This window comes from Porites lutea, chromosome 13, assembly GCF_958299795.1.
Source record: "Porites lutea chromosome 13, jaPorLute2.1, whole genome shotgun sequence".
NCBI classification, from domain to species: domain Eukaryota; kingdom Metazoa; phylum Cnidaria; class Anthozoa; order Scleractinia; family Poritidae; genus Porites; species Porites lutea.
Genome location: NC_133213.1, coordinates 10,044,744 through 10,050,537, shown reverse-complemented (window position 1 = coordinate 10,050,537; position 5,794 = coordinate 10,044,744). Strand labels below are relative to the sequence as shown.

At 36.5% G+C, this 5,794-nt stretch overlaps 1 non-coding gene across 1 annotated transcript; it reads left to right on the top strand.

Moving 5' to 3' along the window:
* The first annotated feature begins 1,695 nt into the window (after window positions 1-1,695).
* Window positions 1,696-1,768, top strand: Trnav-cac (transfer RNA valine (anticodon CAC)). Its single transcript has one exon. It is a non-coding gene; the product is annotated as a tRNA-Val (tRNA).
* Window positions 1,769-5,794: the final 4,026 nt, after the last annotated feature.

Sequence of the window (5,794 nt, the reverse complement as noted above, 5' to 3'; positions counted from 1 at the left end):
TGCATCATTTTAAATTTGGACTCCTTGAAATGCTTCTAGTAACTACAAACTTACTGCCCGGAGTCAGATAAACTGCTTTTAATCGGCCCTTAAATAAAGTTTTATTGTTTTAAATTACCAAGTAGCTGAATGAGTTGATTATTTCGCTAACCCAGTTTTCGAAAATCCAGATGCACATAAAGCGAAATATACTTGCTCGGCCCCACTTGGTATTTTATAAAATCAAGAAGTTGGCTAACATATGAATAACAACGATGACATCATTTATTACTAAAAAGGAATCGGAAGCACCCGCCGTTTTGGATCCTCCCTTTTAAATTTTTTTAAAGTATTCCAAAAGTATTCCATTTTACTTAAAACCCGTAGAAATAGAGTAATTTTTTATACAAAACTTGACCTGAGTATAAAAGGTTGATAAGACGCAAAAACTGGAATAAAAAAGGCTTTAGTTGTCGACCAACAAATTTCTAGCTGCTGTCGAGTAACTTTTCACGCAAGAATAAATTGTCCAAAATTTGAAGAAGAGGGAGGGGGACTAGGTTGTTCCTGGGGTGTGACCAAAACCTTGACTAAGCAAAAGTAAGCTACGGCCTTAGAAATTTATCTCCGAAAATTTTGTGCTGAGGCGAACACAACAAACTTTGATCTAGATTTTACTCCAGCAACTCTGTTGGTTGCCTCTAAATGTCTGTCTTTTTTTTTTTTTGCGCCAAAACGAAATGCAATGTCTGGAACTCCCTTCCCTCGCCTATTGAGTTTCTTTTTACCCATAACCCACAGTCTTGTACGGATGGACGGAGTAGGCTGACGTCATAACCAGATTTTCAGGCATCGACAGGTTTGAAAAAGAAATCAACTGCAAAAACCGCGGGCGACGATCCTGCATGTTTTCAGGTTTACTGAAGAAGGCAGGTATGGCCAGCCGAAATACTGTTGGGAAAAAGCAATATACGCTGTTATGATCAGCTTTGCTTTGGACTTCTTTCTTTTTTTTTGATCGATAGGTTTCAATTTTCTTTACGTATGGGGCTCCGCTGCGCGCGCTTCGCGGGCGCGGACGCTCTGTTGAAAAGAAGGAAATCAGGCAAGGATAAGAAATATCTTTGTAAACTCGAAAATACGGACAAATCGATCTTTTTCAGTGTGAAGCCCAATTTTAAAAGAGATATACAAGACATTTTTAACCGTCTCTTACATTTTCACGAACGACAAATGGATCAAAGATTGGGCTTTTCCGTAACGGAATTAAGTTTTAATTTTGAAGTTTGGTGAATGGGAACCATTTCTTTTAGCTTTGAAAAATACTTGTACATGGTGTGCTTGAAAATGGCGCACCTTGGGCGAGTGACGTATTGTTTCGAGGCCTTGTTGTTCTTATGCAAACTTGTATTTTTCAACTATAATTTCCATAAGAACACAAGATCAAGACAAAAGAGGTTTGTATCAAAACAAGGTCAACCTTGGCTTTACACTCAATTTAAGGCTAGGTTACTAACTGAACAACTGAAATTACATTACTCGGTCCATTATTGCCGCCTCGCAATTCTTCCTATTGCTGTTTGTAAAATATGTTTTTCCTTCGCAAATTAGCGCAATACCCCTCCAGCCTTATCTTTGTTCATCCGGCTCCTGTTTTATCTTACATAGATTCAAAACAAACAAAACAAATAAACAGTACAAGATTTGTTAACAGTGGTTTCCGTAGTGTAGTGGTTATCACGTCCGCCTCACACGCGGAAGGTCGCCAGTTCAATTCTGGCCGGAAACAAGAACGTTGTCAATCTTTTTTCATTATTTTTTTTTTCTAGTTTACTTTATTAATAATTACTTTATCTTACATTACTTCTTTTTGTCGCAAACGTCATATTAGAGAAAGGTTCTCGTGCAGAAAATTCGCTAATCATATTAGGCTGACAAAACCTACCCTTTTGTAATAAATAGCCTTAAAAAATCATAATCGGTGGCACAATTACTTGATACATGTTATTAATCTTTGACGACACATCTCGCGTTCTTGCGATATGTATCTACTTCGTCGCGTCAACAAAGGAAACGCAAGCCTTCCCTTTCCCCCTCCCCATTGTCAGTGTGCATTGTTTGCTGCTGTGCAAGCTATGACCCGTAAACGCTGCAATACAACAAGAAACAATCCAACACTGTTCAAAGCGTGGGAAAAGGTTAGGGATGTTCTTTCCTTCCCCGAAAGTTCAATAGCAGAGCAAATAAAACTGTCAACAACTCTCCAGAGCAAGTTTACAGATTACCGCTTAATTGAACCAGCTTGTTATTTAGTTCATAACAGACCTAATATTTAGCTGCTGGAAAAAGAGGGCAGGGTTTGTTCCACAGCCGATGAGGCTTGCTGATGATACACACATGGTAGAAAAACCTGAAGAACGGGAGAAGATTGACCACTACCAGGACTTAAAAGTGGAAGTGCAAAAAGATTTGGAAGTGCAGAGGTGAAACTACAATTGCAATTTGGCCCACCAATGCTACCGGGACTCCAGATCATGCTAGATCTCAAGATAACGTTTCTTGTTTTGTTCTCTTGTACAAGGTATCTTAATAAACGTTTCGAGAGCTGTCTTTGAAAACGTTCTTTTAGAACGTAAGATTGACGGAAGAAATGCGAAAAGCAAATGTCATTTAGCTCCATCGACGCAATATTTAATGGTCTTTCAGTAACAGACTTATATACACAAGGAAATTATCCGAGGGAATATATTGCAAAAATGACCCAGTGGAAATTATACATTATACAGGTAGAAAAAATATTATACGCACGTTAAGGCGATTATCGCTTTGTTTTTTTTGTTTGTTTGTTTGTTTGTTTTTTTAGGGTAACTTAATAAAAATCACAGCTAATTCTCACCACGATAAAGGGTAACGGCAGAGGGCTTTACCCTCATATTTCGCTTTTCAAAAACTTATATTATAGGATGTTTAGTGTATGCCAAGTTTTACGTCGCCGAAGCTCGAATTAATTCATATGGCGTTCGTTTACTTTGTAACATGAAATTGTTCCACCAAGCAAAAGTAAAGGAAGTTTGATTTCCTTTAGCCGTGCCGCGAATCATTGTATTGTTTGGATTTTGCGCGGATTCCCAGTTATAAACTCATTCTTCGTTCAAAGTTGATTGCTTCTGATTAAATTGTCTATTTATTGACATTTCTTTTTAATTTTTTGAAATGTAAGTCGTTTGACAATAACATTACGACTTTGAACATAAAGTGAACATTTGTATCATTGTTAACGGTTTATTCCTCTTCATTTTGACCTTTACAATGTCAGTGCTTGCTTTTTATGAACTCAGGCCGATTTATTACGCGCCGATTGGCAAATAATAATACGGATAGCGGGCAGAAGCTATCCAATTATGCAGCAAGAAGAGGGTCAGGATTTAATTTTGTTATTTTAGTTTCGAACGAAAATAATCCCCCTAATTAAAAAAAAAAGGAGTGTGTCATCCTTGCATGAAGTAAAAGCAGATGAATCTGAATAAGAAACCAATATGCCAAATATCGTGATATTTGGCATAACTACCACTTGTGATATTTCAAAATTGTCTCAATTGTATCACAATTTTGAAATATCACTCCTGCTATTTATGCCAAATGTCACTACAAATCATGCTATCACCTATACTTATACAGTCGTTTCTCTATTTCCGGGGATTAATACAACTAAAAGGAAATAAGAATTAACTAGTATTACATATCGGCTTGGCAAACTACTGATGAAAGAGGAGTGCTCGGCAACTCTCTTAGTATATTTAGCATTCTTTTGGAAATTTTACTTATTTATAATGCGTCACTTCCAGAGTAAAAGAAAATTTCCTTTCACTGGCTTTCCTTATTAAGCTGTAAGCTTCACGAAACAATCCACCCTATGTTGTTCAAAGAGGTAGGTCTTGTTTGATCACCAATGTACGGCTCTAAAATCTTCTCTCGTCGAACTTCAACATGTTTAAAACAGCTACAATGAAATGCTCAGTAATGTGTTTTTCATAACATTTCCATTTTGATTGCAATTTTATTCTCAAGATTGCAAAACGAAGCGAGTTTCTGATTTATAACAGATTTTTTTTTTTTTTTTTTTTTTTAATAAATCGTTAATTTCTAAAGCAAATCAGAATCCAAATTATTCGATAGCGGACTGAATGGCGTAATCCTTAGCAAATTTTACGTTTGAGAGCAGTTATCTGTATGGCATTTACGTATCAGTATAATGTGCAAGATTCCCTCCCAAGAAGTCACAAAATCCATCTATCTGTGATACGTATACTGGACACAATGTTTGCGGCACTGCGAGAAAGAAAAATGAAAAGAAATTGTTTCTGTTAGAGGAAAAAACCCTGATTGATAAGGGTCAATTTTATTGAATTTCGCTTCTTTCCAGTTATCGCTAACTCCGTCAGCGATATTGTTAACTCCGGAAAAAAACAAAATATACATGTATATGAAACAAAAATAGATGTTGTCTTGTTTGCCCAGATTTGGCCATCATTCAAGCTCTTCTTTTGCTAAGTTTTGAAAATAAAACTCCTGTAGTTTAATTCAGGTAATCGTTAGCTATTCCTTCTCATTTGAAATTTCTAAAAAAAAAAGACAAAGTGTAAGATACTATGACAAAAACAAAGTCATAAAATAGATGATGCACACCGGATAAGGATATAATTTCAACAGATGCCACTTAGGGCCATCGGCATGGCATAGTGTTACAAAAATCAAACAGCTCAGATTTACATAAGAAAATTTCGGCAGAGCCAAAAAGAGAAATTGTAATTAAAAGAATAACAGTATTGATGAAGCCATGCTTTTTCATATTTAATTTGGCTTCATTATAGTAAATATATATAACAAGATCATATCTGGACACAAAAAGCAATAATCTGCAGCTTCAAACGATTTCCACAAAAATGGATTCAGTATCAAATATAAGATTTAACTTAAACTCGACAACCAATTTTACATTCAATTCATCATTTTTACTGCTACCAGATAACGTTTTAGAGGATGCCTACGAAATATTCCTCAAGTTTGCTTTTGGTTCCGCAATCTACATGTTCATCGCTTCATTTTTACCCATTATCGCAAATGGTTTGTTGCTCCTGGTGTTTTTGTTCGATCCTTTGAAGATCTTCAGGAAAGCTACAACTTATTTCCTCGTAGGTCTTTCTATTGCCGATATTTTAACAGCCACGACACAGCAACCTATGTTTGCTACATGTTTCACTATGATATACATTAAACATCGTGACACTGGTAAGACATGTCAAACTCTCATTAGCGTCGGTCATCATATCTCTCTGGTTGCAATGAATTGTTCCTTTATAATCGTGCTTTCATTCACCATCGCGCAATTCATTGTGGTAATTTCTCCTCTAAAGTACGCACAGAAAGTTACGAAATGTCGCGTGATTGTTTGCATCATTGGAATATATGCATACGCCATATTGCTGACTCTGTTGCCTAAAATGGGGGTCCACAGAGATTCCTTATTAAAATTTGACACGATATTTCATTCTATAATTTTAACATATCTGATCATAATATTTTACGTTCTTTTATTCATCACTTTCAAGAAAAAGGCAGCCGCTTCAAGAAGTCTTCAAGCAGATCAGAGGACGGAGGGTAGAGGGAGGCGAACTTGTTTGGAGCGCAAGTTTATCGTTGTCAACTTTTTTCTGGTCGCCATTTTGTTTCTCTGTTCTCAGCCGGTCACTGTTTTAGGGATGGTAAGTCTCTACTCCAGTGAGGATCCTAACAGTCCAGAATTTCTTATCGCCAG